General features: G+C 49.3%; 20 non-coding genes and 9 pseudogenes across 20 annotated transcripts; all 29 read left to right on the forward strand.

Annotated features, from left to right (window-relative positions):
- Nucleotides 1-2,696: 2,696 nt before the first annotated feature.
- LOC120520008 lies at nucleotides 2,697-2,815 on the forward strand. The gene has a single exon (XR_005631743.1). It is a non-coding gene; the product is annotated as a 5S ribosomal RNA (ribosomal RNA).
- Nucleotides 2,816-3,339: 524 nt separating this feature from the next.
- Nucleotides 3,340-3,458, forward strand: LOC120520004. The gene has a single exon (XR_005631739.1). It is a non-coding gene; the product is annotated as a 5S ribosomal RNA (ribosomal RNA).
- A 522-nt stretch (nucleotides 3,459-3,980) lies between these two features.
- Nucleotides 3,981-4,098, forward strand: LOC120520018 (annotated as a pseudogene).
- A 523-nt stretch (nucleotides 4,099-4,621) lies between these two features.
- LOC120520001 lies at nucleotides 4,622-4,740 on the forward strand. The gene has a single exon (XR_005631736.1). It is a non-coding gene; the product is annotated as a 5S ribosomal RNA (ribosomal RNA).
- Nucleotides 4,741-5,264: 524 nt separating this feature from the next.
- On the forward strand, nucleotides 5,265-5,383 carry LOC120520021. Its single transcript, XR_005631750.1, has one exon. It is a non-coding gene; the product is annotated as a 5S ribosomal RNA (ribosomal RNA).
- Nucleotides 5,384-5,911: 528 nt separating this feature from the next.
- LOC120520005 lies at nucleotides 5,912-6,030 on the forward strand. The gene has a single exon (XR_005631740.1). It is a non-coding gene; the product is annotated as a 5S ribosomal RNA (ribosomal RNA).
- A 525-nt stretch (nucleotides 6,031-6,555) lies between these two features.
- On the forward strand, nucleotides 6,556-6,674 carry LOC120520006. Its single transcript, XR_005631741.1, has one exon. It is a non-coding gene; the product is annotated as a 5S ribosomal RNA (ribosomal RNA).
- A 521-nt stretch (nucleotides 6,675-7,195) lies between these two features.
- On the forward strand, nucleotides 7,196-7,304 carry LOC120520023 (annotated as a pseudogene).
- A 524-nt stretch (nucleotides 7,305-7,828) lies between these two features.
- On the forward strand, nucleotides 7,829-7,947 carry LOC120520003. The gene has a single exon (XR_005631738.1). It is a non-coding gene; the product is annotated as a 5S ribosomal RNA (ribosomal RNA).
- A 522-nt stretch (nucleotides 7,948-8,469) lies between these two features.
- On the forward strand, nucleotides 8,470-8,578 carry LOC120520024 (annotated as a pseudogene).
- Nucleotides 8,579-9,102: 524 nt separating this feature from the next.
- LOC120520019 lies at nucleotides 9,103-9,220 on the forward strand (annotated as a pseudogene).
- A 525-nt stretch (nucleotides 9,221-9,745) lies between these two features.
- On the forward strand, nucleotides 9,746-9,854 carry LOC120520016 (annotated as a pseudogene).
- A 528-nt stretch (nucleotides 9,855-10,382) lies between these two features.
- LOC120520002 lies at nucleotides 10,383-10,501 on the forward strand. The gene has a single exon (XR_005631737.1). It is a non-coding gene; the product is annotated as a 5S ribosomal RNA (ribosomal RNA).
- A 526-nt stretch (nucleotides 10,502-11,027) lies between these two features.
- Nucleotides 11,028-11,146, forward strand: LOC120520007. The gene has a single exon (XR_005631742.1). It is a non-coding gene; the product is annotated as a 5S ribosomal RNA (ribosomal RNA).
- A 524-nt stretch (nucleotides 11,147-11,670) lies between these two features.
- On the forward strand, nucleotides 11,671-11,789 carry LOC120520010. Its single transcript, XR_005631744.1, has one exon. It is a non-coding gene; the product is annotated as a 5S ribosomal RNA (ribosomal RNA).
- A 523-nt stretch (nucleotides 11,790-12,312) lies between these two features.
- On the forward strand, nucleotides 12,313-12,430 carry LOC120520015. Its single transcript, XR_005631749.1, has one exon. It is a non-coding gene; the product is annotated as a 5S ribosomal RNA (ribosomal RNA).
- A 528-nt stretch (nucleotides 12,431-12,958) lies between these two features.
- On the forward strand, nucleotides 12,959-13,076 carry LOC120520022 (annotated as a pseudogene).
- A 525-nt stretch (nucleotides 13,077-13,601) lies between these two features.
- On the forward strand, nucleotides 13,602-13,720 carry LOC120520011. Its single transcript, XR_005631745.1, has one exon. It is a non-coding gene; the product is annotated as a 5S ribosomal RNA (ribosomal RNA).
- Nucleotides 13,721-14,245: 525 nt separating this feature from the next.
- LOC120520027 lies at nucleotides 14,246-14,362 on the forward strand (annotated as a pseudogene).
- Nucleotides 14,363-14,888: 526 nt separating this feature from the next.
- On the forward strand, nucleotides 14,889-15,005 carry LOC120520028 (annotated as a pseudogene).
- Nucleotides 15,006-15,538: 533 nt separating this feature from the next.
- On the forward strand, nucleotides 15,539-15,657 carry LOC120520033. The gene has a single exon (XR_005631753.1). It is a non-coding gene; the product is annotated as a 5S ribosomal RNA (ribosomal RNA).
- A 526-nt stretch (nucleotides 15,658-16,183) lies between these two features.
- Nucleotides 16,184-16,302, forward strand: LOC120520012. Its single transcript, XR_005631746.1, has one exon. It is a non-coding gene; the product is annotated as a 5S ribosomal RNA (ribosomal RNA).
- A 526-nt stretch (nucleotides 16,303-16,828) lies between these two features.
- Nucleotides 16,829-16,947, forward strand: LOC120520034. Its single transcript, XR_005631754.1, has one exon. It is a non-coding gene; the product is annotated as a 5S ribosomal RNA (ribosomal RNA).
- Nucleotides 16,948-17,477: 530 nt separating this feature from the next.
- Nucleotides 17,478-17,596, forward strand: LOC120519997. Its single transcript, XR_005631733.1, has one exon. It is a non-coding gene; the product is annotated as a 5S ribosomal RNA (ribosomal RNA).
- A 530-nt stretch (nucleotides 17,597-18,126) lies between these two features.
- LOC120519999 lies at nucleotides 18,127-18,245 on the forward strand. The gene has a single exon (XR_005631734.1). It is a non-coding gene; the product is annotated as a 5S ribosomal RNA (ribosomal RNA).
- Nucleotides 18,246-18,774: 529 nt separating this feature from the next.
- LOC120520014 lies at nucleotides 18,775-18,893 on the forward strand. The gene has a single exon (XR_005631748.1). It is a non-coding gene; the product is annotated as a 5S ribosomal RNA (ribosomal RNA).
- Nucleotides 18,894-19,422: 529 nt separating this feature from the next.
- On the forward strand, nucleotides 19,423-19,541 carry LOC120520000. Its single transcript, XR_005631735.1, has one exon. It is a non-coding gene; the product is annotated as a 5S ribosomal RNA (ribosomal RNA).
- Nucleotides 19,542-20,073: 532 nt separating this feature from the next.
- On the forward strand, nucleotides 20,074-20,192 carry LOC120520013. The gene has a single exon (XR_005631747.1). It is a non-coding gene; the product is annotated as a 5S ribosomal RNA (ribosomal RNA).
- Nucleotides 20,193-20,725: 533 nt separating this feature from the next.
- Nucleotides 20,726-20,834, forward strand: LOC120520017 (annotated as a pseudogene).
- Nucleotides 20,835-21,159: the final 325 nt, after the last annotated feature.

Below are 21,159 nucleotides of genomic sequence, written 5' to 3' on the forward strand. Positions count from 1 at the left end.
CAACTGCTGTTTGCAGTAAATTAAACACTTCCATCCTCTGACGGGTGTTGTTGGTGCATATACATTAATTACGTGATCGTACTTCCTGCTATTAATAATTTAATTTTAATCACTCTCCCCTTCACTATTTCATCATATGTTTTAATTTCAATTTCTTTATTCTTAATTAACACCCCAACTCCTGCATTTTATTCTCATTTGTCCTGAAAAAATCGCTGCCCCTTCCTCCCAGTCTTCTTTATATTCGTCATATGATTTTTTAAAGGGTATACCACACTCTTGAATGCACATCAAATCCACCGGCAAACTTCTTAAGTAAGAAAACACCATTTTTCTCCTTTCCTTACTTTGAATACTTCTTACATTCAAGGTTATTATTTTTATTTTCATTTTTTCTTTATTGTAGTGTAGTCTACCTCACCTATCTTTCCCTTACTTCCGGGAGTTACATATTTTTTGGGCTTCTTGGCCACTTTCTTTTCTGTTCTCCACTCTTCTACCCCCTTCATGCCCGTAGCTGAAACAAACCCTTCCATGTCTTTAGACTCTAAATAGCAGGGAGCTGTCCCCCATTCCTTTGGTTTCTCTCCCGCTCCCTCTGATTTTCGGAGCTCGTTGGGGACAGATTATCTGGCCCACTTCCTCTGCAATCCTGGGTTTATTTGTGTTGCCTCTATGTTGCCTTTCCCTTCCTCCTGCTCTATGTTTTCCTTCCTCACCTGCTGAGGGGACTGACCAAAAAAAGTCGTCCCACTGAGGATGTCCATGATCTCCTCTGTGTGAAAGAGAATGTTCTGTGAATGCTGCTCCATTCTACTTTCTATATTCCGAGCGTCTGTTTTTTCTTCAATTAACGCCAAAAGGTCAGTTTCTCCTCTGTCCTCCCTCTCTCCTTGTTCGCTCTCTCTCTTACTGTTTACTCCAATGTTTAATGGGTCTATTTTTTCCCTTCTCTCGTGTCACTTCCTTGGATTCCTTCTCTTGCTATGTCTTCCATTTCTCTTTCTTCCTCAGACTCCTCATCCAATAGCGCTATTACTTTCTTTTCTCTCATTGTATTCCTCCTTACCATGTTAGCATAGGAGGCGGACAGTCCCTAAAGACATGTTCCTCCTGTCCACAAAGATTACATTTTATAGGCTTCCTGCACTCTCTTGTACTGTGTCCCTCCTCTTTACAATTTCTACATTTTATTATGCCACACTCTGCCGCTTTGTGACCCTCATTTCCACACCTTCTACATACTTGTGGCTGACCAGAGTAGAAAACGTGCCCTCTGACCGTCCCAATTTGTATGACCGGGCAAATGGATCACCCTTTCTGTGTCATTCTCCTTTTGAGAATTACATCAAATTTGTACAATCCATTTTTTATCCCATCCTCATCCGTCATTTGCATACTAGTCTTAACATCGCAAAATTGTAACAACCAAGTCGAAATATCCTGTAGTTTCACCTTCTCTGTGAACATTAAAATATTTACTCTTTTGTCCATCCTGTCACTCAAAGGCACAATCAAAAATTTTTCTAAAACTGGGTTAACCAGTTTTCTCTCTCCACCGTTCTCAAACATTTATCATATAAAGCCCTACTCTTAAAAACCACTTCAAAGGTAGTTTTACCCGGAAAGGCAAAAAGGTAATCAATCTCACCAGGTGAAAAACGTAGAGTCTTCTGCAACACCTCCTTACTAAAGTCTCCTCGATCCATCTGTCCATCCTTCAATTCCAATCGAACTACGTTTCTCCTTTCCCTTCCATCAATTGGAATACGAGATGCAGGTCTCCCAAAACTCGAGTCCTCTGTTCATCTCCATGTCTTCTTGAACCGCCTGCTGTTGACTTCAATCACTTCCGCCATCTTGCTCCTACAATATTTTAAAACGCCACAAACAAGGGAAGCAGAAAACAGGGTGGTGGACATGCCGACCTACCCAGCTCTGGATCCAAGTTCGTGGGGCGCTCCCTACACCTGACAAGGAAGAACCAAAGGTATCTCCCCTGCCAGGTAAGTATGAGTTGTTCAGCCCGGCGCTCATCCTCCCACTTCTTCGGCTTCGTCGCTCGGCAGCGGAAGGATTTCCCCAACGCAGTCCTCGGTCCTTCGGGCTCCTTCGGGCTTCTTCGGCCTCTAGAGCGCGCATGCGCGGGAGTTAGCCACTCACCAGACGCCCGTGTGCCCGTGACTCGGATGACGGGGTTGCAAAGACCTCACCACCTTGATTAGACAGGTTTCGCCAGCAATCCCAAGGAGGCCGCCGAGTGATCTGGGGCAGCCCTGGGTACACGTTCGAGACTTGAGCCGGTGCTTGCCCTCCCTTTGATTCCACTGTGGGATTGCACTTTAGCAAGGACACGAGGTTGCTGGTCCTTTCTGGACGATGCTCCCCTTTATAAAGTTGCAGGCTCCCGTCTGAAGAGCTGCACGAGATCTATCTGTCTGTCTATCCATCCATCCATGAGGAGGAACTGGGAACAGGGCTGGTCTTAAATGGGTGGCGAGAGCCGACAGAAGGGGATCAGCATGAAGGACAACGTACATTGTAATTCAAAAGACATTCGAAAAATTTCAAAAGAATGGCAAAACTAAAAAAAATGAAGACAGGCAGGGAAGGAGAGAAAAAAAACATAAGAATGTCGTATAGAAAAGAGGGCTTCCACTGTTGCCTATTTGGGGAGAGAAAAACAAGCAGCCATCGTTTACGGCCATACCACTCTGAATACGCCCGAACTCGTCTGATCTCGGAAGCTAAGCAGAGTCGGGCTCGGTTAGTACTTGGATGGGAGACCGCCTGGGAATACCGAGTGCTGTAAGCTTTTGCCTTTGTGCCATTAGGAGTCGCCCTTCACCTCGTCTTTTCTTTTCCTCCTTCCACCCGTGTCAGAAGCTGGGCTCTTGGCAGCCGAGTGATCTGGGGCAGCCCTGGGTACACGCTCGAGACTTGAGCCGGTGCTTGCCCTCCCTTTGATTCCACTGTGGGATTGCACTTTAGCAAGGACACGAGGTTGCTGGTCCTTTCTGGACGATGCTCCCCTTTATAAAGTTGCAGGCTCCCCGTCTGAAGAGCTGCACGAGATCTATCTGTCTGTCTATCCATCCATCCATGAGGAGGAACTGGGAACAGGGCTGGTCTTAAATGGGTGGCGAGAGCCGACAGAAGGGGATCAGCATGAAGGACAACGTACATTGTAATTCAAAAGACATTCAAAAATTTCAAAAGAATGGCAAAACTAAAAAAAAATGAAGACAGGCAGGGAAGGAGAGAAAAAAACATAAGAATGTCGATAGAAAAGAGGGCTTCCACTGTTGCCTATTTGGGGAGAGAAAACAAGCAGCCACCGTTTACGGCCATACCACTCTGAATACGCCCGAACTCGCCTGATCTCGGAAGCTAAGCAGAGTCGGGCTCGGTTAGTACTTGGATGGGAGACCGCCTGGGAATACCGAGTGCTGTAAGCTTTTGCCTTTGTGCCATTAGGAGTCGCCCTTCACCTCGTCTTTTCTTTTCCTCCTTCCACCCGTGTCAGAAGCTGGGCTCTTGGCAGCCGAGTGATCTGGGGCAGCCCGGGACACGCTCGAGACTTGAGCCGGTGCTTGCCCTCCCTTTGATTCCACTGTGGGATTGCACTTTAGCAAGGACACGAGGTTGCTGGTCCTTTCTGGACGATGCTCCCTTTATAAAGTTGCAGGCTCCCGTCTGAAGAGCTGCACGAGATCTATCTGTCTGTCTATCCATCCATCCATGAGGAGGAACTGGGAACAGGGCTGGTCTTAAATGGGTGGCGAGAGCCGACAGAAGGGGATCAGCATGAAGGACAACGTACATTGTAATTCAAAAGACATTCCGAAAAATTTCAAAAGAATGGCAAAACTAAAAAAAAATGAAGACAGGCAGGGAAGGAGAGAAAAAAAACATAAGAATGTCGATAGAAAAGAGGGCTTCCACTGTTGCCTATTTGGGAGAGAAAACAAGCAGCCATCGTTTACGGCCATACCACTCTGAATACGCCCGAACTCGCCTGATCTCGAAGCTAAGCAGAGTCGGGCTCGGTTAGTACTTGGATGGGAGACCGCCTGGGAATACCGAGTGCTGTAAGCTTTTGCCTTTGTGCCATTAGGAGTCGCCCTTCACCTCGTCTTTTCTTTTCCTCCTTCCACCCGTGTCAGAAGCTGGGCTCTTGGCAGCCGAGTGATCTGGGGCAGCCCTGGGTACACGCTCGAGACTTGAGCCGGTGCTTGCCCTCCCTTTGATTCCACTGTGGGATTGCACTTTAGCAAGGACACGAGGTTGCTGGTCCTTTCTGGACGATGCTCCCTTTATAAAGTTGCAGGCTCCCGTCTGAAGAGCTGCACGAGATCTATCTGTCTGTCTATCCATCCATCCATGAGGAGGAACTGGGAACAGGGCTGGTCTTAAATGGGTGGCGAGAGCCGACAGAAGGGGATCAGCATGAAGGACAACGTACATTGTAATTCAAAAGACATTCAAAAATTTCAAAAGAATGGCAAAACTAAAAAAAAATGAAGACAGGCAGGGAAGGAGAGAAAAAAAACATAAGAATGTCGTATAGAAAAGAGGGCTTCCACAGTTGCCTATTTGGGAGAGAAAACAAGCAGCCATCGCTTACGGCCATACCACTCTGAATACGCCCGAACTCGCCTGATCTCGGAAGCTAAGCAGAGTCGGGCTCGGTTAGTACTTGGATGGGAGACCGCCTGGGAATACCGAGTGCTGTAAGCTTTTGCCTTTGTGCCATTAGGAGTCGCCCTTCACCTCGTCTTTTCTTTTCCTCCTTCCACCCGTGTCAGAAGCTGGGCTCTTGGCAGCCGAGTGATCTGGGGCAGCCCTGGGTACACGCTCGAGACTTGAGCCGGTGCTTGCCCTCCCTTTGATTCCACTGTGGGATTGCACTTTAGCAAGGACACGAGGTTGCTGGTCCTTTCTGGACGATGCTCCCTTTATAAAGTTGCAGGCTCCCGTCTGAAGAGCTGCACGAGATCTATCTGTCTGTCTATCCATCCATCCATGAGGAGGAACTGGGAACAGGGCTGGTCTTAAATGGGTGGCGAGAGCCGACAGAAGGGGATCAGCATGAAGGACAACGTACATTGTAATTCAAAAGACATTCGAAAAATTTCAAAAGAATGGCAAAACTAAAAAAAATGAAGACAGGCAGGGAAGGAGAGAAAAAAAACATAAGAATGTCGTATAGAAAAGAGGGCTTCCACTGTTGCCTATTTGGGGAGAGAAAACAAGCAGCCATCGTTTACGGCCATACCACTCTGAATACGCCCGAACTCGTCTGATCTCGGAAGCTAAGCAGAGTCGGGCTCGGTTAGTACTTGGATGGGAGACCGCCTGGGAATACCGAGTGCTGTAAGCTTTTGCCTTTGTGCCATTAGGAGTCGCCCTTCACCTCGTCTTTTCTTTTCCTCCTTCCACCCGTGTCAGAAGCTGGGCTCTTGGCAGCCGAGTGATCTGGGGCAGCCCTGGGTACACGCTCGAGACTTGAGCCGGTGCTTGCCCTCCCTTTGATTCCACTGTGGGATTGCACTTTAGCAAGGACACGAGGTTGCTGGTCCTTTCTGGACGATGCTCCCTTTATAAAGTTGCAGGCTCCCGTCTGAAGAGCTGCACGAGATCTATCTGTCTGTCTATCCATCCATCCATGAGGAGGAACTGGGAACAGGGCTGGTCTTAAATGGGTGGCGAGAGCCGACAGAAGGGGATCAGCATGAAGGACAACGTACATTGTAATTCAAAAGACATTCAAAAATTTCAAAAGAATGGCAAAACTAAAAAAAAAAATGAAGACAGGCAGGGGAAGGAGAGAAAAAAAAAACAAAAGAATGTCGATAGAAAAGAGGGCTTCCACTGTTGCCTATTTGGGGAGAGAAAACAAGCAGCCATCGTTTACGGCCATACCACTCTGAATACGCCCGAACTCGCCTGATCTCGGAAGCTAAGCAGAGTCGGGCTCGGTTAGTACTTGGATGGGAGACCGCCTGGGAATACCGAGTGCTGTAAGCTTTTGCCTTTGTGCCATTAGGAGTCGCCCTTCACCTCGTCTTTTCTTTTCCTCCTTCCACCCGTGTCAGAAGCTGGGCTCTTGGCAGCCGAGTGATCTGGGGCAGCCCTGGGTACACGCTCGAGACTTGAGCCGGTGCTTGCCCTCCCTTTGATTCCACTGTGGGATTGCACTTTAGCAAGGACACGAGGTTGCTGGTCCTTTCTGGACGATGCTCCCTTTATAAAGTTGCAGGCTCCCGTCTGAAGAGCTGCACGAGATCTATCTGTCTGTCTATCCATCCATCCATGAGGAGGAACTGGGAACAGGGCTGGTCTTAAATGGGTGGCGAGAGCCGACAGAAGGGGATCAGCATGAAGGACAACGTACATTGTAATTCAAAAGACATTCAAAAATTTCAAAAGAATGGCAAAACTAAAAAAAATGAAGACAGGCAGGGAAGGAGAGAAAAAAAAACATAAGAATGTCGTATAGAAAAGAGGGCTTCCACTGTTGCCTATTTGGGGAGAGAAAAACAAGCAGCCATCGTTTACGGCCATACCACTCTGAATACGCCCGAACTCGCCTGATCTCGGAAGCTAAGCAGAGTCGGGCTCGGTTAGTACTTGGATGGGAGACCGCCTGGGAATACCGAGTGCTGTAAGCTTTTGCCTTTGTGCCATTAGGAGTCGCCCTTCACCTCGTCTTTTCTTTTCCTCCTTCCACCCGTGTCAGAAGCTGGGCTCTTGGCAGCCGAGTGATCTGGGGCAGCCCTGGGTACACGCTCGAGACTTGAGCCGGTGCTTGCCCTCCCTTTGATTCCACTGTGGGATTGCACTTTAGCAAGGACACGAGGTTGCTGGTCCTTTCTGGACGATGCTCCCTTTATAAAGTTGCAGGCTCCCGTCTGAAGAGCTGCACGAGATCTATCTGTCTGTCTATCCATCCATCCATGAGGAGGAACTGAACAGGGCTGGTCTTAAATGGGTGGCGAGAGCCGACAGAAGGGGATCAGCATGAAGGACAACGTACATTGTAATTCAAAAGACATTCAAAAATTTCAAAAGAATGGCAAAACTAAAAAAAATGAAGACAGGCAGGGAAGGAGAGAAAAAAAACATAAGAATGTCGTATAGAAAAGAGGGCTTCCACTGTTGCCTATTTGGGAGAGAAAAACAAGCAGCCATCGCTTACGGCCATACCACTCTGAATACGCCTGATCTCGGAAGCTAAGCAGAGTCGGGCTCGGTTAGTACTTGGATGGGAGACCGCCTGGGAATACCGAGTGCTGTAAGCTTTTGCCTTTGTGCCATTAGGAGTCGCCCTTCACCTCGTCTTTTCTTTTCCTCCTTCCACCCGTGTCAGAAGCTGGGCTCTTGGCAGCCGAGTGATCTGGGGCAGCCCTGGGTACACGCTCGAGACTTGAGCCGGTGCTTGCCCTCCCTTTGATTCCACTGTGGGATTGCACTTTAGCAAGGACACGAGGTTGCTGGTCCTTTCTGGACGATGCTCCCTTTATAAAGTTGCAGGCTCCCGTCTGAAGAGCTGCACGAGATCTATCTGTCTGTCTATCCATCCATCCATGAGGAGGAACTGGGAACAGGGCTGGTCTTAAATGGGTGGCGAGAGCCGACAGAAGGGGATCAGCATGAAGGACAACGTACATTGTAATTCAAAAGACATCCGAAAAATTTCAAAAGAATGGCAAAACTAAAAAAAATGAAGACAGGCAGGGAAGGAGAGAAAAAAAACATAAGAATGTCGTATAGAAAAGAGGGCTTCCACTGTTGCCTATTTGGGGAGAGAAAACAAGCAGCCATCGTTTACGGCCATACCACTCTGAATACGCCCGAACTCGCCCGATCTCGGAAGCTAAGCAGAGTCGGGCTCGGTTAGTACTTGGATGGGAGACCGCCTGGGAATACCGAGTGCTGTAAGCTTTTGCCTTTGTGCCATTAGGAGTCGCCCTTCACCTCGTCTTTTCTTTTCCTCCTTCCACCCGTGTCAGAAGCTGGGCTCTTGGCAGCCGAGTGATCTGGGGCAGCCCTGGGTACACGCTCGAGACTTGAGCCGGTGCTTGCCCTCCCTTTGATTCCACTGTGGGATTGCACTTTAGCAAGGACACGAGGTTGCTGGTCCTTTCTGGACGATGCTCCCTTTATAAAGTTGCAGGCTCCCGTCTGAAGAGCTGCACGAGATCTATCTGTCTGTCTATCCATCCATCCATGAGGAGGAACTGGGAACAGGGCTGGTCTTAAATGGGTGGCGAGAGCCGACAGAAGGGGATCAGCATGAAGGACAACGTACATTGTAATTCAAAAGACATTCAAAAATTTCAAAAGAATGGCAAAACTAAAAAAAAATGAAGACAGGCAGGGAAGGAGAGAAAAAAACATAAGAATGTCGATAGAAAAGAGGGCTTCCACTGTTGCCTATTTGGGGAGAGAAAACAAGCAGCCATCGTTTACGGCCATACCACTCTGAATACGCCTGATCTCGGAAGCTAAGCAGAGTCGGGCTCGGTTAGTACTTGGATGGGAGACCGCCTGGGAATACCGAGTGCTGTAAGCTTTTGCCTTTGTGCCATTAGGAGTCGCCCTTCACCTCGTCTTATCTTTTCCTCCTTCCACCCGTGTCAGAAGCTGGGCTCTTGGCAGCCGAGTGATCTGGGGCAGCCCTGGGTACACGCTCGAGACTTGAGCCGGTGCTTGCCCTCCCTTTGATTCCACTGTGGGATTGCACTTTAGCAAGGACACGAGGTTGCTGGTCCTTTCTGGACGATGCTCCCCTTTATAAAGTTGCAGGCTCCCGTCTGAAGAGCTGCACGAGATCTATCTGTCTGTCTATCCATCCATCCATGAGGAGGAACTGGGAACAGGGCTGGTCTTAAATGGGTGGCGAGAGCCGACAGAAGGGGATCAGCATGAAGGACAACGTACATTGTAATTCAAAAGACATTCGAAAAATTTCAAAAGAATGGCAAAACTAAAAAAAATGAAGACAGGCAGGGAAGGAGAGAAAAAAACATAAGAATGTCGATAGAAAAGAGGGCTTCCACTGTTGCCTATTTGGGGAGAGAAAAACAAGCAGCCATCGTTTACGGCCATACCACTCTGAATACGCCCGAACTCGCCTGATCTCGAAGCTAAGCAGAGTCGGGCTCGGTTAGTACTTGGATGGGAGACCGCCTGGGAATACCGAGTGCTGTAAGCTTTTGCCTTTGTGCCATTAGGAGTCGCCCTTCACCTCGTCTTTTCTTTGCCTCCTTCCACCCGTGTCAGAAGCTGGGCTCTTGGCAGCCGAGTGATCTGGGGCAGCCCTGGGTACACGTCGAGACTTGAGCCGGTGCTTGCCCTCCCTTTGATTCCACTGTGGGATTGCACTTTAGCAAGGACACGAGGTTGCTGGTCCTTTCTGGACGATGCTCCCCTTTATAAAGTTGCAGGCTCCCCGTCTGAAGAGCTGCACGAGATCTATCTGTCTGTCTATCCATCCATCCATGAGGAGGAACTGGGAACAGGGCTGGTCTTAAATGGGTGGCGAGAGCCGACAGAAGGGGATCAGCATGAAGGACAACGTACATTGTAATTCAAAAGACATTCGAAAAATTTCAAAAGAATGGCAAAACTAAAAAAAAATGAAGACAGGCAGGGAAGGAGAGAAAAAAAACATAAGAATGTCGATAGAAAAGAGGGCTTCCACTGTTGCCTATTTGGGGAGAGAAAACAAGCAGCCATCGTTTACGGCCATACCACTCTGAATACGCCCGATCTCGGAAGCTAAGCAGAGTCGGGCTCGGTTAGTACTTGGATGGGAGACCGCCTGGGAATACCGAGTGCTGTAAGCTTTTGCCTTTGTGCCATTAGGAGTCGCCCTTCACCTCGTCTTTTCTTTTCCTCCTTCCACCCGTGTCAGAAGCTGGGCTCTTGGCAGCCGAGTGATCTGGGGCAGCCCTGGGTACACGCTCGAGACTTGAGCCGGTGCTTGCCCTCCCTTTGATTCCACTGTGGGATTGCACTTTAGCAAGGACACGAGGTTGCTGGTCCTTTCTGGACGATGCTCCCCTTTATAAAGTTGCAGGCTCCCGTCTGAAGAGCTGCACGAGATCTATCTGTCTGTCTATCCATCCATCCATGAGGAGGAACTGGGAACAGGGCTGGTCTTAAATGGGTGGCGAGAGCCGACAGAAGGGGATCAGCATGAAGGACAACGTACATTGTAATTCAAAAGACATTCGAAAAATTTCAAAAGAATGGCAAAACTAAAAAAAATGAAGACAGGCAGGGAAGGAGAGAAAAAAAAAACATAAGAATGTCGTATAGAAAAGAGGGCTTCCACTGTTGCCTATTTGGGGAGAGAAAAACAAGCAGCCATCGCTTACGGCCATACCACTCTGAATACGCCCGAACTCGCCTGATCTCGGAAGCTAAGCAGAGTCGGGCTCGGTTAGTACTTGGATGGGAGACCGCCTGGGAATACCGAGTGCTGTAAGCTTTTGCCTTTGTGCCATTAGGAGTCGCCCTTCACCTCGTCTTTTCTTTTCCTCCTTCCACCCGTGTCAGAAGCTGGGCTCTTGGCAGCCGAGTGATCTGGGGCAGCCCTGGGTACACGTTCGAGACTTGAGCCGGTGCTTGCCCTCCCTTTGATTCCACTGTGGGATTGCACTTTAGCAAGGACACGAGGTTGCTGGTCCTTTCTGGACGATGCTCCCCTTTATAAAGTTGCAGGCTCCCCGTCTGAAGAGCTGCACGAGATCTATCTGTCTGTCTATCCATCCATCCATGAGGAGGAACTGGGAACAGGGCTGGTCTTAAATGGGTGGCGAGAGCCGACAGAAGGGGATCAGCATGAAGGACAACGTACATTGTAATTCAAAAGACATTCCGAAAAATTTCAAAAGAATGGCAAAACTAAAAAAAATGAAGACAGGCAGGGAAGGAGAGAAAAAAAACATAAGAATGTCGTATAGAAAAGAGGGCTTCCACTGTTGCCTATTTGGGAGAGAAAACAAGCAGCCATCGTTTACGGCCATACCACTCTGAATACGCCCGAACTCGCCTGATCTCGGAAGCTAAGCAGAGTCGGGCTCGGTTAGTACTTGGATGGGAGACCGCCTGGGAATACCGAGTGCTGTAAGCTTTTGCCTTTGTGCCATTAGGAGTCGCCCTTCACCTCGTCTTTTCTTTTCCTCCTTCCACCCGTGTCAGAAGCTGGGCTCTTGGCAGCCGAGTGATCTGGGGCAGCCCTGGGTACACGTCGAGACTTGAGCCGGTGCTTGCCCTCCCTTTGATTCCACTGTGGGATTGCACTTTAGCAAGGACACGAGGTTGCTGGTCCTTTCTGGACGATGCTCCCTTTATAAAGTTGCAGGCTCCCGCCTGAAGAGCTGCACGAGATCTATCTGTCTGTCTATCCATCCATCCATGAGGAGGAACTGGGAACAGGGCTGGTCTTAAATGGGTGGCGAGAGCCGACAGAAGGGGATCAGCATGAAGGACAACGACATTGTAATTCAAAAGACATTCAAAAATTTCAAAAGAATGGCAAAACTAAAAAAAATGAAGACAGGCAGGGGAAGGAGAAAAAAAAAAAACATAAGAATGTCGTATAGAAAAGAGGGCTTCCACTGTTGCCTATTTGGGGAGAGAAAAAAAGCAGCCATCGTTTACGGCCATACCACTCTGAATACGCCCGAACTCGCCTGATCTCGGAAGCTAAGCAGAGTCGGGCTCGGTTAGTACTTGGATGGGAGACCGCCTGGGAATACCGAGTGCTGTAAGCTTTTGCCTTTGTGCCATTAGGAGTCGCCCTTCACCTCGTCTTTTCTTTTCCTCCTTCCACCCGTGTCAGAAGCTGGGCTCTTGGCAGCCGAGTGATCTGGGGCAGCCCTGGGTACACGCTCGAGACTTGAGCCGGTGCTTGCCCTCCCTTTGATTCCACTGTGGGATTGCACTTTAGCAAGGACACGAGGTTGCTGGTCCTTTCTGGACGATGCTCCCTTTATAAAGTTGCAGGCTCCCGTCCTGAAGAGCTGCACGAGATCTATCTGTCTGTCTATCCATCCATCCATGAGGAGGAACTGGGAACAGGGCTGGTCTTAAATGGGTGGCGAGAGCCGACAGAAGGGGATCAGCATGAAGGACAACGAAATTGTAATTCAAAAGACATTCAAAAATTTCAAAAGAATGGCAAAACTAAAAAAAATGAAGACAGGCAGGGAAGGAGAGAAAAAAACATAAGAATGTCGTATAGAAAAGAGGGCTTCCACTGTTGCCTATTTGGGGAGAGAAAAACAAGCAGCCATCGTTTACGGCCATACCACTCTGAATACGCCCGAACTCGTCTGATCTCGAAGCTAAGCAGAGTCGGGCTCGGTTAGTACTTGGATGGGAGACCGCCTGGGAATACCGAGTGCTGTAAGCTTTTGCCTTTGTGCCATTAGGAGTCGCCCTTCACCTCGCTCTTTTCTTTTCCTCCTTCCACCCGTGTCAGAAGCTGGGCTCTTGGCAGCCGAGTGATCTGGGGCAGCCCTGGGTACACGCTCGAGACTTGAGCCGGTGCTTGCCCTCCCTTTGATTCCACTGTGGGATTGCACTTTAGCAAGGACACGAGGTTGCTGGTCCTTTCTGGACGATGCTCCCTTTATAAAGTTGCAGGCTCCCGTCTGAAGAGCTGCACGAGATCTATCTGTCTGTCTATCCATCCATCCATGAGGAGGAACTGGGAACAGGGCTGGTCTTAAATGGGTGGCGAGAGCCGACAGAAGGGGATCAGCATGAAGGACAACGTACATTGTAATTCAAAAGACATTCAAAAATTTCAAAAGAATGGCAAAACTGAAAAAAAATGAAGACAGGCAGGAGAAGGAGAGAAAAAAAAATCATAAGAATGTCGTATAGAAAAGAGGGCTTCCACAGTTGCCTATTTGGGGAGAGAAAACAAGCAGCCATCGTTTACGGCCATACCACTCTGAATACGCCCGAACTCGCCTGATCTCGAAGCTAAGCAGAGTCGGGCTCGGTTAGTACTTGGATGGGAGACCGCCTGGGAATACCGAGTGCTGTAAGCTTTTGCCTTTGTGCCATTAGGAGTCGCCCTTCACCTCGTCTTTTCTTTTCCTCCTTCCACCCGTGTCAGAAGCTGGGCTCTTGGCAGCCGAGTGATCTGGGGCAGCCCTGGGTACACGCTCGAGACTTGAGCCGGTGCTTGCCCTCCCTTTGATTCCACTGTGGGATTGCACTTTAGCAAGGACACGAGGTTGCTGGTCCTTTCTGGACGATGCTCCCTTTATAAAGTTGCAGGCTCCCGTCTGAAGAGCTGCACGAGATCTATCTGTCTGTCTATCCATCCATCCATGAGGAGGAACTGGGAACAGGGCTGGTCTTAAATGGGTGGCGAGAGCCGACAGAAGGGGATCAGCATGAAGGACAACGTACATTGTAATTCAAAAGACATTCCGAAAAATTTCAAAAGAATGGCAAAACTAAAAAAAATGAAGACAGGCAGGGAAGGAGAGAAAAAAAAACATAAGAATGTCGATAGAAAAGAGGGCTTCCACTGTTGCCTATTTGGGGAGAGAAAACAAGCAGCCATCGTTTACGGCCATACCACTCTGAATACGCCCGAACTCGCCTGATCTCGGAAGCTAAGCAGAGTCGGGCTCGGTTAGTACTTGGATGGGAGACCGCCTGGGAATACCGAGTGCTGTAAGCTTTTGCCTTTGTGCCATTAGGAGTCGCCCTTCACCTCGTCTTTTCTTTTCCTCCTTCCACCCGTGTCAGAAGCTGGGCTCTTGGCAGCCGAGTGATCTGGGGCAGCCCTGGGTACACGCTCGAGACTTGAGCCGGTGCTTGCCCTCCCTTTGATTCCACTGTGGGATTGCACTTTAGCAAGGACACGAGGTTGCTGGTCCTTTCTGGACGATGCTCCCTTTATAAAGTTGCAGGCTCCCCGCCTGAAGAGCTGCACGAGATCTATCTGTCTGTCTATCCATCCATCCATGAGGAGGAACTGGGAACAGGGCTGGTCTTAAATGGGTGGCGAGAGCCGACAGAAGGGGATCAGCATGAAGGACAACGTACATTGTAATTCAAAAGACATTCCGAAAAATTTCAAAAGAATGGCAAAACTAAAAAAAATGAAGACAGGCAGGGAAGGAGAGAAAAAAAACATAAGAATGTCGATAGAAAAGAGGGCTTCCACTGTTGCCTATTTGGGAGAGAAAAACAAGCAGCCATCGTTTACGGCCATACCACTCTGAATACGCCCGAACTCGTCTGATCTCGAAGCTAAGCAGAGTCGGGCTCGTTAGTACTTGGATGGGAGACCGCCTGGGAATACCGAGTGCTGTAAGCTTTTGCCTTTGTGCCATTAGGAGTCGCCCTTCACCTCGTCTTTTTCTTTTCCTCCTTCCACCCGTGTCAGAAGCTGGGCTCTTGGCAGCCGAGTGATCTGGGGCAGCCCTGGGTACACGATCGAGACTTGAGCCGGTGCTTGCCCTCCCTTTGATTCCACTGTGGGATTGCACTTTAGCAAGGACACGAGGTTGCTGGTCCTTTCTGGACGATGCTCCCCTTTATAAAGTTGCAGGCTCCCGTCTGAAGAGCTGCACGAGATCTATCTGTCTGTCTATCCATCCATCCATGAGGAGGAACTGGGAACAGGGCTGGTCTTAAATGGGTGGCGAGAGCCGACAGAAGGGGATCAGCATGAAGGACAACGTACATTGTAATTCAAAAGACATTCCGAAAAATTTCAAAAGAATGGCAAAACTAAAAAAAATGAAGACAGGCAGGGAAGGAGAGAAAAAAACATAAGAATGTCGTATAGAAAAGAGGGCTTCCACAGTTGCCTATTTGGGGAGAGAAAACAAGCAGCCATCGTTTACGGCCATACCACTCTGAATACGCCCAACTCGCCTGATCTCGAAGCTAAGCAGAGTCGGGCTCGGTTAGTACTTGGATGGGAGACCGCCTGGGAATACCGAGTGCTGTAAGCTTTTGCCTTTGTGCCATTAGGAGTCGCCCTTCACCTCGTCTTTTTCTTTTCCTCCTTCCACCCGTGTCAGAAGCTGGGCTCTTGGCAGCCGAGTGATCTGGGGCAGCCCTGGGTACACGTTCGAGACTTGAGCCGGTGCTTGCCCTCCCTTTGATTCCACTGTGGGATTGCACTTTAGCAAGGACACGAGGTTGCTGGTCCTTTCTGGACGATGCTCCCCTTTATAAAGTTGCAGGCTCCCCGTCTGAAGAGCTGCACGAGATCTATCTGTCTGTCTATCCATCCATCCATGAGGAGGAACTGGGAACAGGGCTGGTCTTAAATGGGTGGCGAGAGCCGACAGAAGGGGATCAGCATGAAGGACAACGTACATTGTAATTCAAAAGACATTCCGAAAAATTTCAAAAGAATGGCAAAACTAAAAAAAAATGAAGACAGGCAGGGGAAGGAGAGAAAAAAAAAACATAAGAATGTCGTATAGAAAAGAGGGCTTCCACTGTTGCCTATTTGGGGAGAGAAAAACAAGCAGCCATCGTTTACGGCCATACCACTCTGAATACGCCCGAACTCGTCTGATCTCGGAAGCTAAGCAGAGTCGGGCTCGGTTAGTACTTGGATGGGAGACCGCCTGGGAATACCGAGTGCTGTAAGCTTTTGCCTTTGTGCCATTAGGAGTCGCCCTTCACCTCGTCTTTTCTTTTCCTCCTTCCACCCGTGTCAGAAGCTGGGCTCTTGGCAGCCGAGTGATCTGGGGCAGCCCTGGGTACACGTTCGAGACTTGAGCCGGTGCTTGCCCTCCCTTTGATTCCACTGTGGGATTGCACTTTAGCAAGGACACGAGGTTGCTGGTCCTTTCTGGACGATGCTCCCCTTTATAAAGTTGCAGGCTCCCGTCTGAAGAGCTGCACGAGATCTATCTGTCTGTCTATCCATCCATCCATGAGGAGGAACTGGGAACAGGGCTGGTCTTAAATGGGTGGCGAGAGCCGACAGAAGGGGATCAGCATGAAGGACAACGTACATTGTAATTCAAAAGACATTCGAAAAATTTCAAAAGAATGGCAAAACTAAAAAAAATGAAGACAGGCAGGGAAGGAGAGAAAAAAAACATAAGAATGTCGTATAGAAAAGAGGGCTTCCACTGTTGCCTATTTGGGGAGAGAAAAACAAGCAGCCATCGTTTACGGCCATACCACTCTGAATACGCCCGAACTCGCCTGATCTCGGAAGCTAAGCAGAGTCGGGCTCGGTTAGTACTTGGATGGGAGACCGCCTGGGAATACCGAGTGCTGTAAGCTTTTGCCTTTGTGCCATTAGGAGTCGCCCTTCACCTCGTCTTTTATTTTCCTCCTTCCACCCGTGTCAGAAGCTGGGCTCTTGGCAGCCGAGTGATCTGGGGCAGCCCTGGGTACACGCTCGAGACTTGAGCCGGTGCTTGCCCTCCCTTTGATTCCACTGTGGGATTGCACTTTAGCAAGGACACGAGGTTGCTGGTCCTTTCTGGACGATGCTCCCCTTTATAAAGTTGCAGGCTCCCCGTCTGAAGAGCTGCACGAGATCTATCTGTCTGTCTATCCATCCATCCATGAGGAGGAACTGGGAACAGGGCTGGTCTTAAATGGGTGGCGAGAGCCGACAGAAGGGGATCAGCATGAAGGACAACGTACATTGTAATTCAAAAGACATTCAAAAATTTCAAAAGAATGGCAAAACTAAAAAAAATGAAGACAGGCAGGGAAGGAGAGAAAAAAAAACATAAGAATGTCGTATAGAAAAGAGGGCTTCCACTGTTGCCTATTTGGGGAGAGAAAACAAGCAGCCATCGTTTACGGCCATACCACTCTGAATACGCCCGAACTCGTCTGATCTCGGAAGCTAAGCAGAGTCGGGCTCGGTTAGTACTTGGATGGGAGACCGCCTGGGAATACCGAGTGCTGTAAGCTTTTGCCTTTGTGCCATTAGGAGTCGCCCTTCACCTCGTCTTTTCTTTTCCTCCTTCCACCCGTGTCAGAAGCTGGGCTCTTGGCAGCCGAGTGATCTGGGGCAGCCCTGGGTACACGCTCGAGACTTGAGCCGGTGCTTGCCCTCCCTTTGATTCCACTGTGGGATTGCACTTTAGCAAGGACACGAGGTTGCTGGTCCTTTCTGGACGATGCTCCCCTTTATAAAGTTGCAGGCTCCCCGTCTGAAGAGCTGCACGAGATCTATCTGTCTGTCTATCCATCCATCCATGAGGAGGAACTGGGAACAGGGCTGGTCTTAAATGGGTGGCGAGAGCCGACAGAAGGGGATCAGCATGAAGGACAACGTACATTGTAATTCAAAAGACATTCCGAAAAATTTCAAAAGAATGGCAAAACTAAAAAAAAATGAAGACAGGCAGGGGAAGGAGAGAAAAAAAAACATAAGAATGTCGATAGAAAAGAGGGCTTCCACTGTTGCCTATTTGGGGAGAGAAAAACAAGCAGCCATCGTTTACGGCCATACCACTCTGAATACGCCCGAACTCGTCTGATCTCGGAAGCTAAGCAGAGTCGGGCTCGGTTAGTACTTGGATGGGAGACCGCCTGGGAATACCGAGTGCTGTAAGCTTTTGCCTTTGTGCCATTAGGAGTCGCCCTTCACCTCGTCTTTTCTTTTCCTCCTTCCACCCGTGTCAGAAGCTGGGCTCTTGGCAGCCGAGTGATCTGGGGCAGCCCTGGGTACACGCTCGAGACTTGAGCCGGTGCTTGCCCTCCCTTTGATTCCACTGTGGGATTGCACTTTAGCAAGGACACGAGGTTGCTGGTCCTTTCTGGACGATGCTCCCCTTTATAAAGTTGCAGGCTCCCGCCTGAAGAGCTGCACGAGATCTATCTGTCTGTCTATCCATCCATCCATGAGGAGGAACTGGGAACAGGGCTGGTCTTAAATGGGTGGCGAGAGCCGACAGAAGGGGATCAGCATGAAGGACAACGTACATTGTAATTCAAAAGACATTCGAAAAATTTCAAAAGAATGGCAAAACTGAAAAAAAATGAAGACAGGCAGGGGAAGGAGAGAAAAAAAAAACATAAGAATGTCGTATAGAAAAGAGGGCTTCCACTGTTGCCTATTTGGGGAGAGAAAAACAAGCAGCCATCGTTTACGGCCATACCACTCTGAATACGCCCGAACTCGTCTGATCTCGGAAGCTAAGCAGAGTCGGGCTCGGTTAGTACTTGGATGGGAGACCGCCTGGGAATACCGAGTGCTGTAAGCTTTTGCCTTTGTGCCATTAGGAGTCGCCCTTCACCTCGTCTTTTCTTTTCCTCCTTCCACCCGTGTCAGAAGCTGGGCTCTTGGCAGCCGAGTGATCTGGGGCAGCCCTGGGTACACGTCGAGACTTGAGCCGGTGCTTGCCCTCCCTTTGATTCCACTGTGGGATTGCACTTTAGCAAGGACACGAGGTTGCTGGTCCTTTCTGGACGATGCTCCCCTTTATAAAGTTGCAGGCTCCCCGTCTGAAGAGCTGCACGAGATCTATCTGTCTGTCTATCCATCCATCCATGAGGAGGAACTGGGAACAGGGCTGGTCTTAAATGGGTGGCGAGAGCCGACAGAAGGGGATCAGCATGAAGGACAACGTACATTGTAATTCAAAAGACATTCCGAAAAATTTCAAAAGAATGGCAAAACTAAAAAAAAATGAAGACAGGCAGGGGAAGGAGAGAAAAAAAACATAAGAATGTCGTATAGAAAAGAGGGCTTCCACTGTTGCCTATTTGGGGAGAGAAAAACAAGCAGCCATCGTTTACGGCCATACCACTCTGAATATACTCGAACTCGCCTGATCTCGGAAGCTAAGCAGAGTCGGGCTCGGTTAGTACTTGGATGGGAGACCGCCTGGGAATACCGAGTGCTGTAAGCTTTTGCCTTTGTGCCATTAGGAGTCGCCCTTCACCTCGTCGTCTTTTCTTTTCCTCCTTCCACCCGTGTCAGAAGCTGGGCTCTTGGCAGCCGAGTGATCTGGGGCAGCCCTGGGTACACGTTCGAGACTTGAGCCGGTGCTTGCCCTCCCTTTGATTCCACTGTGGGATTGCACTTTAGCAAGGACACGAGGTTGCTGGTCCTTTCTGGACGATGCTCCCTTTATAAAGTTGCAGGCTCCCGTCTGAAGAGCTGCACGAGATCTATCTGTCTGTCTATCCATCCATCCATGAGGAGGAACTGGGAACAGGGCTGGTCTTAAATGGGTGGCGAGAGCCGACAGAAGGGGATCAGCATGAAGGACAACGTACATTGTAATTCAAAAGACATTCCGAAAAATTTCAAAAGAATGGCAAAACTAAAAAAAAATGAAGACAGGCAGGGGAAGGAGAGAAAAAAAACATAAGAATGTCGATAGAAAAGAGGGCTTCCACTGTTGCCTATTTGGGGAGAGAAAACAAGCAGCCATCGTTTACGGCCATACCACTCTGAATACGCCCGAACTCGTCTGATCTCGGAAGCTAAGCAGAGTCGGGCTCGGTTAGTACTTGGATGGGAGACCGCCTGGGAATACCGAGTGCTGTAAGCTTTTGCCTTTGTGCCATTAGGAGTCGCCCTTCACCTCGTCTTTTCTTTTCCTCCTTCCACCCGTGTCAGAAGCTGGGCTCTTGGCAGCCGAGTGATCTGGGGCAGCCCTGGGTACACGTTCGAGACTTGAGCCGGTGCTTGCCCTCCCTTTGATTCCACTGTGGGATTGCACTTTAGCAAGGACACGAGGTTGCTGGTCCTTTCTGGACGATGCTCCCCTTATAAAGTTGCAGGCTCCCGTCTGAAGAGCTGCACGAGATCTATCTGTCTGTCTATCCATCCATCCATGAGGAGGAACTGGGAACAGGGCTGGTCTTAAATGGGTGGCGAGAGCCGACAGAAGGGGATCAGCATGAAGGACAACGTACATTGTAATTCAAAAGACATTCCGAAAAATTTCAAAAGAATGGCAAAACTAAAAAAAAAATGAAGACAGGCAGGGGAAGGAGAGAAAAAAAAAAACATAAGAATGTCGTATAGAAAAGAGGGCTTCCACAGTTGCCTATTTGGGAGAGAGAAAACAAGCAGCCATCGTTTACGGCCATACCACTCTGAATACGCCCGAACTCGCCTGATCTCGGAAGCTAAGCAGAGTCGGGCTCGGTTAGTACTTGGATGGGAGACCGCCTGGGAATACCGAGTGCTGTAAGCTTTTGCCTTTGTGCCATTAGGAGTCGCCCTTCACCTCGTCTTTTTCTTTTCCTCCTTCCACCCGTGTCAGAAGCTGGGCTCTTGGCAGCCGAGTGATCTGGGGCAGCCCTGGGTACACGTTCGAGACTTGAGCCGGTGCTTGCCCTCCCTTTGATTCCACTGTGGGATTGCACTTTAGCAAGGACACGAGGTTGCTGGTCCTTTCTGGACGATGCTCCCCTTTATAAAGTTGCAGGCTCCCGTCTGAAGAGCTGCACGAGATCTATCTGTCTGTCTATCCATCCATCCATGAGGAGGAACTGGGAACAGGGCTGGTCTTAAATGGGTGGCGAGAGCCGACAGAAGGGGATCAGCATGAAGGACAACGTACATTGTAATTCAAAAGACATTCCGAAAAATTTCAAAAGAATGGCAAAACTAAAAAAAAAATGAAGACAGGCAGGGGAAGGAGAGAAAAAAAAAAACATAAGAATGTCGTATAGAAAAGAGGGCTTCCACTGTTGCCTATTTGGGAGAGAAAAACAAGCAGCCATCGTTTACGGCCATACCACTCTGAATACGCCCGATCTCGGAAGCTAAGCAGAGTCGGGCTCGGTTAGTACTTGGATGGGAGACCGCCTGGGAATACCGAGTGCTGTAAGCTTTTGCCTTTGTGCCATTAGGAGTCGCCCTTCACCTCGTCTTTTTCTTTTCCTCCTTCCACCCGTGTCAGAAGCTGGGCTCTTGGCAGCCGAGTGATCTGGGGCAGCCCTGGGTACACGTTCGAGACTTGAGCCGGTGCTTGCCCTCCCTTTGATTCCACTGTGGGATTGCACTTTAGCAAGGACACGAGGTTGCTGGTCCTTTCTGGACGATGCTCCCTTTATAAAGTTGCAGGCTCCCCGCCTGAAGAGCTGCACGAGATCTATCTGTCTGTCTATCCATCCATCCATGAGGAGGAACTGGGAACAGGGCTGGTCTTAAATGGG

This window comes from Polypterus senegalus, unplaced genomic scaffold (genome assembly GCF_016835505.1).
Source record: "Polypterus senegalus isolate Bchr_013 unplaced genomic scaffold, ASM1683550v1 scaffold_5833, whole genome shotgun sequence".
Lineage (NCBI taxonomy): Eukaryota > Metazoa > Chordata > Cladistia > Polypteriformes > Polypteridae > Polypterus > Polypterus senegalus.